Consider the following 13,867-nt stretch of genomic DNA (forward strand, 5'->3'; position numbering starts at 1 on the left):
GGCCCTTGCCCTTGAGCCTGGGAAACTAAGAGGGAGGCAACTTGGCAAGAGAAGCGGATAAAGGCAAAGCTCCCAAACCGCAGCCCCGGGAAATTTGGCGGTTTGAGATATGCAGAACCCGGCCGCCTGTTTGGGTCTCCCCTGGGGATCTTCTTTGCCCCGGCCACATCACAGGCATCACAAGGACCTCTCGCGCTCAAGAGTTTCTGTTTCCCCAGGGCCAGAGCCAGGGCAAGGGACGGACAGACCAGCGGCTTTTCTCTCACCGAATTGCTGGGCCCCATCGTCATTCCGTTTCCCCATCATAGGGGGGGCTCTCATTCTTCGAGAAGGAAGCCAGGGTCATCCGACCCGGGAAAGAACTTTTCTGGAGGTCGGGGACGACCGAGGGGCGTGTTCGTCGTTCGGCTCGGGTAGCAGCTATTGAAGTACCGGACGGGCGAACAGGGGTGGAAGGGGGTGGTGGCGGTCAAAGATGGGATGAAACGTGGGATGGAAGATCTCTGCTTGTCAAAATGTCCCATCCACTCAGTCTCAACGACCTTCCCCCCCTTATCGTTCTTGTCTCCTTCACCTCGGTGACGAACAAAAGGGGGCCGAGAGCGTGGTGATACTGGTGAGTGTGGGTCGCTTCCATCACTTCGTCTCCTTCGGCCTCAGGTGAGACGCGTGAGGGGAGGACCCGGTCACTTGGTCGAGACGTCGCATTCCCCGAGAAGGCGTTACATGCGTGACATGACACGTCCAAATCCAAACGAACCGCAGTCGCTAGATCGAAGCTCCTGGGTAGGAGAACCGCCGTCGCCGGCGTCAGGGCTGAATTTGGTTTTGACGAGAAGGTCTCATGCTGCTGGGCTGTTTCCAGTATGATGCTCACCGCGTGGTAACGAGAGGAGACTCGGTGAGCTGAGGTGTCTGAGGCTGATGACTCTGCAATACCATGTCATGCGGAATCCACCCGTCGTATCCCTTCCTCTCTCGGCCGCAGCGCAAACGATGCGCTTCCTGCCGGCCACGGCCGAGATGGACGAGTCGAGGAAGAGTTTGCGACGCATGCGACTCCTTTGTTTTTATCTGTTGGTTTTTCTTATTTACGCTGTGATGCATTTGTAGTGCAGGAGGATCGATCGCGATGGCGCGTTTGGCGCACCGGGACGCGCATCCGAAAGGGAGGAGGCGCATGTATCCCCATATTTGATAGCCCGGGGAAAGGAAGGCGATGCGAACGAGGTAGATGATGCGGTACAAAGCCCACTTGCCACCAAAAAGCTCCCGGGTTTCCAGATGAGGTTTGTCGCGTATGCGGGAGAAAGAGAAAGGGGGATAGGCGAGGGTGAGACCGTGGAGAGAGGGAGTGTATGTGGGTGGCGTACAGCTGCGGCTCTATCTTGCATCGTGCATACAGCCAATGAGACGGGCTAGAGAAAGGGTGAACCCGTCCGTAGCCGTCTCTGTCGGTCGATACATGGCACAGTGCGGGCGTGTCTGTCGCAAACCGCCTGTTTCCCGATGTTGGTTGTTGATTGTTGATCGTTGGTCGTCGAGTTTGCGCACACGTCACTTGTCACAACGAACCAAGGTGCAAACAATGACAGCCAACCCAACGGACGGATTGGACGCGCCGACGACAAGCAAGCGCCCTCCCCTCCCCTCCCCTCGAGAACCGTAAACAACAGCAGACTTATCATTTGTTTGTGCGTGCGTCTTCAACAAATCACAAGGAGGGGTTGGAAGGAAAGATGGGGCGGTCCTTGAGGCGGCAAAAGCAAGCGAGGCCACACACCACCACCCAAACGTCATCACCAAACAAAGAAGAAAAACAGCGACAAACGAGATTAGAAAAATCCCCACCAATCAAATCAGACTCAGCAGAACAGCACACAGTAGTGCCGTTTCCATTGTCGAGGCCCTGAACAACTGATTGCAGTAGAGATCGACAATAAGATCTTTGTCTGGTGACCCAACTACCGAAATAGGTACCCCAAGCAGTCGTGCAGCAGTGCTGCAGCAGTGGCAGGAGAGCCTCTTAGCAGCCAAGGTGAGAGCAAGGTGAAGGCGCGCAGTGCGGGCAAGGTGTGCCCAGGTGTGCACTGGTGAGCAGACCTTTCCCTTATTGATCTTGGCACACCTCAGCTCAGTTCATCCCAAGCCAGAATGGGTCCCACTGGTTCCCATTGGTCGGTTTCAGAGTTGCAGGTGCCACGTTCCCAGCCCACCGCGGGCCACTCCCGAAAACAGGAAGGGGCAAGAAGGGAAAAGGGGGTCCCAGCGCGCTGGTTCCCGGGACGCCGCCGCTGCATTAGCGTCGACCAATGTCGCAGGCCACTGATCACTGTGGTGGTCAGCGCAGCAAAGGCAGAGCAGCCACTAACACATACCACACCCACCCCTATCTCTGCTTTACCCAATCCGCCCGTTTGTGTTCCTGAACGTGGTGTGACTGTTAATTGATTGCGTGCGTGCGCGCGTGTGTGTGCGTGTCGATTTTACCCCCTATCTCGTCGTCTGCCTAGCTCGGCGCCGTCATCAAGCCCAAAATTAGGCGCGGCCCAGTCCGTTACGCAATAGTCAGCGCCTAGCGCCGGAGCCTCGACTCGAACTCACATGCTGCCACATGTTGCTACACAGCTCACTGCCCGCACACAGTATTCCTCCCTTGGCAAGCCTTTGCCCAAACGCGTCGTTCTTCCTTCCTTGTTCTAATCCCACGCTTGACAACAGAAAGCGAGACGCAGCACATACGGCGTGGATCTCCCCGAGACCGGCCCAGAGTCTCGGGCCGCGGTCCCTTCCTCCCATCCCTTGTGGATCGCCGTCTCGCCGGCGGCCCGGCGTCCCGTATCCAGTACTCCGTTTCCTAACCTCGCAGGCAGAGAGCTGGTTGGACTACATACGCGATATCTGTCACAAGAAGAACACCACCTCAGGCACTCGCCCGTCGCACATCCGGCGCCCGCCCATCGTCATATCAAACGGGCCATCACCAGTCCAACGAACTGACCGACAACAACCACCCCAGTCGCAACGGGGGGGGGCAATCATCACCGGAACCCCAAACACGGTGAGCTATCCCGACTTCGACGAGAGGGGAGCAAAAGCAAAACAATTACCAAAAAAAAAAAATATATATATCTCTCTTCCCTTCTAGGTAACGTCACCTTCGGGGCAAGCACGACACTCTGCCGAAGCAGCACGTCAAAGTGCCGCCAAAGTATCTCGACCCCCCCTCCCCCCAATGCATGCTCCCCCCTTCCTCCAGTTTCTCTCCCATGCGACCATGCCATGCCATCCGAACACATCCTCCCCCTTGCATCTTTCGATCCAAACACCGCACGTAACCACCGTTGCTTTTTCGGGTCCCGAATCTCTCTCTCTCTTGTACATCCTTAGATATTTTTTTCCTTGAATATTTTCTTCTTGATATTGAGAAGGAAACCCTCCCAACCTTCCTCTGTGAATCGCTAACCCCCGGCACTCCTTTTCACGGCGAATCTCTCATCCGTCTTCCCCGACTGCAAGCGCCGGATGATCTGCGACAAATCGCACAAGAAGCAATAGGCCAAAGCCTCTGTATCACACTTTGGGGACTTTGAAAATCAAAGCTGTAATATGACGAGGCCTTTTCCCAGTCTTTTGTTGCCGCTAAACGGATTGACAATGCAGCGCATAAGCGCCGCCGGCCGGTTGTCTACCACTCTTTTGCCCTCTCCCTCCCCTCCTCTTCCCCCTCTCTCGTCATCAGATTGCCGTCCCTACCTAGGTACATACGCACGGTACGCTGCTGCTTCAGCTTTCCCTTTTGGGCCAATACAACAGCAACACAAACACGACCGACGAACGAATGAATGCACGCCCCCCCCTTGCCCTGCATTGGCACGCGTCGTTCACAGGAGTTCGCATCTTGTCAATCATGTTGTGTCAGACACACAAAAAGTACAAAAAAAAAAAAAAAAAACCCCAAAAACCGGCGGATTCAAACCATCACAGGCACGTTTGTTTAGTCCGATTCGAGGCCACTCTCGCTGTCTCTCTTAGAGGCTAGGTAGGAACGGCTTTTCTCCCCCGGCCTAGACCTTCCCAAGCCTCCCGCCACCATGATCGGCCATCCGCCCACCCCCGGGCTTCCGATGCCCCGGCCCATCCAACCCGTTCCTCGATTTCCTATCTCCCTTTGCTCACTGATACGTACCACCTGTGATTGATGCTTTTCTCCCTTCGCCCCCCTTAACCCCAGGTGCCAAGTCACCCCCCCTTCCTCCCCCATTCCAAATGAGAAAAAAGGGAAACAAGACTTAGAAGATGGATTCGACGTCGAGCGAGTCGCAGAAGCAAACCACAGCCCTCATCGGTGCGAAGAATGGTGCTGTCCCAAACCCAACCCCTGTCAGTCTCAGATGCATCCTGCACACACTCACGCACGTCTGCCAGATCTGGAATGCCTCCACGTCAGATTGGGCATTCCAGCATGGTCTTGGGGTTTGGTTGAAATATCGGTGTGCGATTTGCGAACGAAGCGTCTTGTAAACGTCACTTGTTGTCATGAAATGTTCTTGTGTGATGAAATCCTCGTCCTGTTTTTTTCTTTCTCCTTTCGATGCGCTGGCGCTGTCTAGCTATTGTTCCTCTTATAAGAGGCTAGTACTATACATACAGTCTAATCAGGGCTAAACCCGCGGGGTATCTTCTCTTATCGATTCCTGAGTCCAGCCCAGGCCGTGTCCATGGGAGAATGGACGATCGACTGGCCTAGGAGCCCTAGGCCTCGAGCACAAAACATGAGAAAACGGAAAGTAAGGGGGTGATAAATAAAAGGTGTAGTTGGTGACAATCCACCGTCGCCATTGCCTTGTTCTGACAAGAAGGGGGAATAAAGAAATAGGAAAGCGTTGCTGACATGTCCTTGGCTCTCCCTGCTCCCAGGACCGTGAGGAAGCTGGATATGAGCAAGAATGGCCAACCCTGGGGAATACAATTGTGTAAGTTGGTACAAACAAAATGAAAACTGAAATCCAAAAGTCTATATGCGAATCAGTTCTTTTCCCAAGCCCCACCCCAGTGTCCCAGATGTTTTTTGTAACCCGTCCCAGATCGAGAATACCGTAGAAAAGAAATAAAGAAAAAAGGTAGGGAGGAAAAGAAAAAGGACCGAGAAAATAAGCGCCCGAAGCTCCATGTTTCTTTTTGCCCGCCCTTGTCCAAACAAACACCGATAGAAAATTTTGTTGTCTCACGCCCAAAGTGACGGTTGAGGCGGCTGTGAGCCATGTGCGTCGAGGGTGGTGGTTGCGTTGTCATGCGTTGCTGCCCGACCAACCGTCTGCCAAAGGCTCACCGACAGTTTGGAATGGATCCGCCGGGGATAGTGTGCCATCGCTGGGCGCCGCCGTATCGTAGGGCGCCGAGTGCCCCAGATGCGGGATGTGAGAGCTGACAGGTAGGCGTAGAAAACAAGGAGGGGGGAGGAGCTCTCCCCCGTCGCAGATGGGCAAAAAAATCCCAGAAACCCAGATCCGTCTATGTTGTAACGCCATGCCATATTTTGTTCCCGAGTACAGGTAGGATAGAAGAATCCCACACAAATGCAAATGAAAAAATGTCCATGCCACGTGAATACCGTATCGGCGTTCCCAATCGCCTTGCTGCTGGGAAGCAAGTAGTGGCTGCGAGCCGGTTTGTTCTAGTCTTGGAGGGGAATGCGTATTAAAATGGTGTATGGTAAATGTTGCAAAATCGGCCAGGACGTTGATTGTACAGGCGTGGTGGTACAATTGGGAGAAGACCGCCAGTATTAGTAGTGTTGTAGAGATAAGTGCGAGTGCGAATGCGTTTGTAGAAGTGTGCAAGTCCGAATAAAACGCGGCGGCGGAGAAGTGGCGGCCGATCCTCTGGGTTGCGTGTAGAAGCCGTCAGGTCGGCCGAGACGCGCGGGCGGTGTATGTAAATCATGGTTGATGGTGCTCAAGACATCAACTGCGTCGTCGCTCATGAGAAGGTGGGCGCGAAGGTGATTTATCGAGGCTTGGGACGAGGAGGGGGCTTGGGAACCCCGGTCGTGTCATAGGCGCCACGGCCCATGTTGGAGAAACTCGTGATTTCTCTGACAACCATTTTGGATATTGTTTCTGTAAGAATGTGCTTGTGAAAGCGCTAGGCAATTGGGGCTGTGTCTTGGAGAGTTGTTTGTTAGCCATGATTCGATCAAAATTCGCAAACAGCGAGGACGGATCGTCAACTTTATATGAGCCGTAGACGACGCGACGATGGAAATCGACAGGGGATGGCACCACATTGGCTTGGGGGAGGGGATGTGCGCACAAGACGCGAAATTGGCTAGTGGGATGCTGTATGTTGCTGCAACTGTGACTCACAATTTCACAAGTCGTAGTACGACGTGTTGGAAAGCTGCGTTGAAGACTTGGGTGCAGGTGTCTTCAAGGAATGGGATTGGCGAGAGTCGACGGGGGTGAAGAGGCGGTGATGATGCAAGTAGGCCTGGGTATGTTGCCGAGTTGGGCGTAACCAGTGCTGCTCGGTTGTTTCGCAGGGAGTAGAGTAGCAAAAAGGAGTGGAAGAAGCTGAGGCAAAACAGACGGCGCGGAGGAAGCAAGGTAGTGTTATCGGCAACGTTGCATGGATGGCTCGAGCAGGATGGACTTTGCGCAATCCCCGATGAGTGAGGGTCGAGTGTGATGGCAGGATTGCAGTCCGTCGGGGTTTTTTGTGTGTTGGGATGTTGGGACTTGCGGTTGTACAGGTCTCGGAAGCGGTTCTAGATGGGGAATTCTTTCTTGTGTCGTGGTGGTATTATTTGACTGTGTTCGGGATTGGGTCTTGGATTAATCGAGTCCCGTCCTAGTGATTCGGGTTCTGTTCCCCTATCTTTTTGACAATATGTGCCACCTGCTACTTTGCGCGGATGGGCGGCCGAGAGTGGTTCCAAGAATGGAAACAGGCGTGTAAGGCGAAACGAGGCGAGGCGAGGTTGAGGTCTCTTGCACGAAAGCTTGGGAAACTAGCAGTTCGTGGTGTGGGTCACGAGTGTTGGCAGTGGCCGGTGTTCTCGAAGACTGCGGTGAGCTTGCTTGCAGGAGAAAAAGGGGGGCGCGCGTTTATGCGAATGCGGAAGGAGTAGCTGCTGGCGATGCTTGTGTGTACCAAGACTAGTGATGCCGGTCGAGAGTGCGAATGGGCGTGGAGATGGATGATGGAAAGACGCAATGTTACAATGCAGACCAGAGCGTGGCGCCGCAAGAAGGAGAAGGATGAGGATTGGGAGAAGGAGGATGAGAGAGGGAGATGGTGAGTGAAGATAGCAGGCTCAGAGGAATGGGAGCAGGAGGAAGAACGGATGGGAGGGAGAGGGTTATGAACTCTTATTTCAGAACGACGCCCCGACCGAGAATGGGAAATTTTTTCCTTCTTCGCGCAATGTAAAGTAGGAGGGCGGGAGCGCAGGGAAGGGGGCCATGGGCTACTGGACCATGTAAGGCACCCGGCAAGGTATGCGACGGTAATGTCAACTAAGGCGAGGCCAGGTAGGTAGGTACACTAACTAAACACCTACTCTCTCTGTCTTTCTGGGTGGCCAGGGTCATGGTCATGTTCATGTTCCTCAGGTTTGGTTCCTTTTTTTTCCTCCTTCTCTTCCTTTCCACAAAAATTAAAGGGCAAGAAAAGGGAACCAAGGGGAAGGGAAGGGATGTGGAGGGGGTGGGAGGGGATGGATGCCGTTGCTGCATTCTGCTGCTGCACCCGCTGCTCATACTGCAGGTGTGGAAACGCACCCTACCCCCCTGGCTGACACGGCAGGGCCCCAGGTACTTTGGTACTCAGGTCCCCCGGCCAGGCCATCCCCCCTTCATATCCCCCAGGAGGAGGGGAGGGGGGCTGGAAGAAGGGGAAAGGGAGCGTGGAATTAGCCAACTTCCTTGCGAAGTTGCCCGTCCCATGCCACGCCACGCCATGCCATGCCAATGCCAGGTACCCGTACGGATAGCGGTCCCCCCTCAAGGTCGAAGCGCAGAAGCGGTGGTGTAGGCCTAGGCGTTGCTGGCGTTGGCGTTGGCGTGGGCGCTGGCGCTGGCGTTGGGTACCCAACTGTAGTTACCCTACCCGTTGCCGTACCTATTCGGCTCCCGCAAGAGACAAACGAGCAAGCAATCAGAGGGAGAGAGAAAGACGGCAGGAGAGATTGAGTGAATGAGAGGCGAATCGGAGGGCTTCTTCATCTCCTACCAATGCTCTCAACTGCCTCGACTCCAAATACACCCGAAAGAGACCCCAAGGCGACGCCTTCTTGGGTTGGTTGGGGAATCTGGAACTGCCCCGATCGAGTTTAGAGCCGTGCCGTGGCTTTTTGCCGGTATGGCGGAGAAGGCAACATGATAGTACATCTCAAAGTTCACTCACCCTGACTCCAACACTCTGCTCACGTCCAACAGCTCAATTGTGCTCCCACTTCGCCGATGGTCCTTTTTTTCTTCTCTTCTTCTTTTCTACGTTGGTAGCTGTTGACGCAGTGCTTGCTGTCCAACGAAACGCTCGACGCGGCAATGAAGCGATGCCAACGGAGAAGAAACGAAGGGGGAAAAAAGAGGGCTAGACGGCGCGCGCCCGGTACATTGCGCCGGCCCACTCAAGCAACAGAAAAAGTGTAGCAATTAGTGTACCGACATGGGGCTCCTCCACCTACCTCAAGCAGCAGGAGCCAGGGCATCTACGCGCCGCGTCGCCGGTACACTGTGTCCGATGTACCTTCATACCTACCTACATGGTAGTATGTGAGGTAGATTGTAGATCCATCCGACTGGAGCAGGACTGGGCCTGCGAGGGAGAAAAGACACAAGCTGCTGCTCCGTCCCGAACGGCAGTGAGGTCAGGTATCCACCAGTGCAGCGCCGAGGTTTCTCTGTGGTCGAGTACGTACCGACCTTCTCCCTCTCGTCTTCTAATCATCTCAGTCTGCACCACCAGGCACACGCCGCTCACCTTAGCTCACCGGAAGACCACAAACCCATCCCCGTCTCATTGTGCACTGACGTTCGGCGTTGCTGCTGGGATCCTCCTGGGTCACCACGCCGAGCAGGGATACCACCTATACGCCTATCCATCAAGCCATCCATGATCCAGTCATCCTCCTCTCCATCATTATCCTCATCATCATGAGTGAATGGAGTGATGCCGTGTTGCCTCCCACCCCCCTTATTAACATGCTGCCTCGGTCCCTCCATCCGTACCGACCCTGCCGCTTGTGCTTGTCGCGAAGCAGACAATGAGAATACTCTTACTCTGTTTTCTGTTTTATCCAGGCGCGTCCCTAATCAGCCTCTCAGCTCGGCTCAGCTGCGCACGGCATTTTTTTTAAACGCCCGTGCTGTAGTGCTGCAGTCATTAAGTTGCCACAGTGGACAAAGATGGCCAGTTATATTCCACTCTGTCAGCGGCCCAGAGTGATGAGATTGGTGACGGGAGAGTGAGGAAGAGAGTGTGCGGGGGGGGGGGAGGGAAAAGCAAGAAACCAAACCCCAACAGTTCTGGATGCTTTTCTGCTGCTCAGTTCCCGGTATATCTTTGCGCTAACCATTGTGTCGAGTCGTCCGCCAAACTTAATACCACACACCCACCTTCGTCTTCCTCTGTCATTTTAATCCCCTCTTCTTTGCTTCTTTCTTGCAAGGCTCTCCCAACTTCGCATTCTGCTGATGCTTGCATCTTCTGTCTCGCAAGCCGGGCGGGCCTGCGGGCACTGGCTGCGGGCCAAACCGAAGAAACAATGCGAACGAAGGGGGGGCTGCCCGAACGCACGCAGCTATCCATGCTTACCGCTCCTGGCTGACCACAACCTTGTGTTGCGTTCCCTACGATACCTTCATCAGACTGGCCGCAGCCGGGTCCAGCCTGACAGCGCCGAAATCCGACTGTCGACATGGTGGATTGTCCAGCCCGACATGGTGTATCAGGAGAGCACATCCGTCCGTCTCGTACATTCTATCCCTTGACCCCTTCCGCTGCTCTAGCGGGCGCCGGCTTCGAGGGCCCGGATGTGCCATGCCTCTCCCTGCCGTGCTCCTCACCTCCTACTCGGAATGGTGACAGCGATCCGTTGCCCACCGTCACGTCTTTATTCTCTCGTCAAACCTGTTCTCCTTCGGTGAGCGGCTGGCCCACTTGGCAGCTCACCCTCGTTGCTCTATGGGGGAGGGGTATGGTTGATTTTGTTCTTGTTTTTGCTTCTTTCTATCCTTTTTCGCGCTCACTATCCAAGGACGGCGTATGAAAAGGGGGTTTTTTTTTTTCAAATACCAGAGAAAAAACAACCCCCCGTCCAGGAATATCTCCTTGCGCTAGGCCCTCCCGTTGGCTGATCCATGGCCGTCGACATGTATCGACATGTATCCATGGAAGTTCAATTGCTCTCAACGAGACTGCTCACTTGACCGGACAAGAAGGTGATTGTTCGATCAACGGCCAATACATGGTGTCCACCGCAGTTGCTTTGCTTTCTCTGTGTTCTTGAGGCTCATGTGCGACCATCCCCGTAGTGCCACATCGCATCTGAAAATACATTCCCATGCTGGGCTGGTGTTTGCATCACTGTCCTCCGTTTGGGCCACGTTTTGCTCCCTTCTCCCTATTTCTGTTTTCGCCTCGGGAGTCGGGATACCCCGGATACAACCGATACTCGTACCAAGTTGGTACCCGATGCCCGCTCAGTGTAGTTCGGTTTGTAGGAACCAGATACTCGGTGCTTTTGAAGGTACACAGCTCAAATCCCGTTCCACGAGAAGGGATTTCGATTTCGTGCGTACAGATGGGAAGAACAGCCACAGCCGGAGCCAGTTTCTCAAAAATAGTGCTTTGATATATGGTACCTGCAGGTTAGAGATCGGTTAGGTAGAACCAGGTCAACCTCGTGTCGTCATGATCGCGAAACGCTCAAAGTCAATTAAGTTTCGCGAAGCAAAAATTGCGAGAACGGCTGCTCCGGCTTTATCCGTAAAGGGTTCCAAAGAAGCTGCAGAAGGACGAGCAACTCTCGGTCAGAGCACACAGGCGACTCACGGGTCGCCAAGTGTCTTAAGAATGGAATGCAACTGTGCACCCGGCATGGTGACAAATGGCAACTGGCATGTTTCCATGATCCATGGGGTCAAGATACTTGCCAACCCTCTGACGACTCATCAAGTCGATCGTGTGCTAGCCTTGATGTCCATGGAAAGCCGGGCTGTGGGCGTTCCATTTCTTCTGACCAAGTCAGCATTCATCAAGAGCCGCAATCAGTGCTTAGGTCAACTGTACGGGTGTCGTGGAAGGGCGCATTTGAGCCTGGTGACAAGGCGATGCGGGAACATGCGTCATATCTCGAACCGAAAATACGAACACTTTCCGACAGGCTTTTCGACAAGAGAAGCGGCTCGCCTACTGGCACACCACGAACAGGGCACGAGTCTCGTCCGGCTCATCTGAACCCGTTCCGCTTGGCTTGTCTGATCTGTAAACCTAGTCGATGATTTCGGTCGCCAGCGTAGAGCACCTTCTGCAAAACGGAGCGATTTTCAGGGACGCGGGAATCGAGATGGGATGAACAAGGGTGTCGATTGGAGTGATGATCATGACGACAGAAAATGGACCTTTCGGGTTTCCCTTTGCTGAGGCAAAACAAGAATGTTGAATCTTCTCGTCGTCAACCTGATCGTCTTGCTGGTCTCGGTGGTGAAAAAATGGACATTCGGCCAGTGACCTTCCGTGTCTGTCAACTCCGAGTGGGAGGTGGGCATCGCACCATGAGATCCGCAGCGGATTCCACGCTAGTCCATCCTACCGTGAGGCCCCTCAGACGACGATCAACCCGTGGTAAGACTGTTTCACCTAGGAGCGATCGCTGCGGCTTCTCTTCTCAATACGGCATGTGGCAGACTGGACTGGCCGACAAGCAACCAAACACCGACCGTTGGCCCAAACAAGACAAGCGAGCGAGCTTGAGTGCTTGCATGAGGCGGATCGATCCCTTCCGCTCGCCTGAGTTGCAGCATCTTAAAATTCATGTGCCACACCAACACTTTGGGCAATAATTTCTGCGGCCGCTGGCAAATGGGGCAAAATTCGTTTTCGTACCCGACTGAACGCTTGCTGCCGATATGCTTGCCGTGGCTGGGTCTAAAAAGACAATGTGTCCGCCATCACGTCGTTTGACTACCCTTAGACGCTGGTGCTGTGAACACAACATAGTCGACAGCGGTGGAGTACAGAGTAGACCACATGATTTTACAGCTTCTGCTTATGGCCCCCAATCTCACTCAGCGGAGCCCCGAAAATACAATACTGGTTAATTTTGCTGCTGGAAAGACAATTTCTAGCTCATCTGAGATTCGTGGCGGTTGGCTTGCAGAGTCACCTATCACGGATAATCATTTCGGGAAGAATAGAGAGGTGGGCAGTGCTCCAGGCGCCACACTTCTCGCTTGCCAAAGGAGTCGTTTGGTTGTCGCCCTACTGGTGGTCGCCGCAATCATGTTAAAAACTGCCGTTGGCCAATCCAATTGTTGGAAGGCCCTGTTCGTTGCTTGGTGAATGGACGACAGCCGCAAACAACTCAACTTCTTTCTCCTTGGGAGACCCTGACGTCGTCTTTTTTTTGTCTCGTTTCGCGTATCAGCGCAGCCTCCGTGGCTCAAAATAGGCGTGTGAGGCAACTCTCCCATCAATCAATATGGGACCCTGCAGATGAGATGTCGCCTTCCTCCGAAGCTTTGCTGCTCGCTTTTGCTCGTGTACCCCCTTCTTCCGACCTGTTGAAGCTGGTCAATACTGTATGGCTCCCCCTGTTCGGTGGGTGTGATTCAGGGACCTTTGTTCACACAATTGGGCTCCATCACAGGGCCCTGAGCACTGTTCTTCCAGTGACCTTCCACCACATCGAAGTCTTCCAGAAGGTGTGGAAGCGTCAAAGTCCTGCGATGGTCCCCCCGGAACCACTCGGCCAAAAATCCGCCGTTGAGGATGCCCTGGCATGGTGGGTACCTCTACCCGTGAAACGCACCCAGTTCTTTTCTTGTGTGGTACTTACTTGGTACCGTGTGCGAACGCCCGTGATGCAGATGGATCGCACCGTAAAGCTCCAGGGATTCCGTGGGTCTTTGCCCAGCCTTTGGTGCTTCTAACTCCCAAAACTGGGCCCTAAAGTTCGGCTCTCTTGCCTACACTTTCTGTCAATGGCTTTCGAGTCGGGTATCCGAGCGTATGGGTTCCAATGAGGACAAAGAAAACTGTCGCTGAGAACAAATTCCGTTTGTCTGGCGGGTTCGGTCAAGAGAGACAGGCGTTTACAAGGTGATAGGCAAGCTCAGTCAGCCGGCCGTATGATATCTCAGAGCTACAGAAGCTACAATAGCGTACTGCAATCGCCGTGAGCTGGTGTGGATTGCGTCGCCGGATGTGAATATGCAAGCCGCGGCAGGACGATGTCATGGCACACGTGTCCAGAGGAGGTAGGGTACGTACATTCGGCCCCGTTGCTCCCGTGTCAAGGCAATCAAAATGCTCGTACCGTTGTTCCTGCATTAGCCCATTCGGTGGCTTGGGTCTACTGGGGAAAATATGCGATGAAACAGGGGTAAAATTGTGACCCTCTTCGGCTGGATACCGAGGAGCCGGTCGTGCTCCAAGAAGCAGAAGCTCGTGCTTCCGCCCCTTTTCGGTGGGCTGACTGTCCGTAAGGCGGCGAACAACGTCTTGATACCTCTTTGATGGTGAGCGGCAGTACTTTGTAAACGTCTCGCCTTTCATCAAAAATGTACTGATTACACCGGATGATATCTGTGTCATCGAACTTTCAGGGCCCATTGTAGCCAGATAAAATCATGTAACT

Source organism: Colletotrichum destructivum, chromosome 4, assembly GCF_034447905.1.
Source record: "Colletotrichum destructivum chromosome 4, complete sequence".
NCBI lineage: Eukaryota > Fungi > Ascomycota > Sordariomycetes > Glomerellales > Glomerellaceae > Colletotrichum > Colletotrichum destructivum.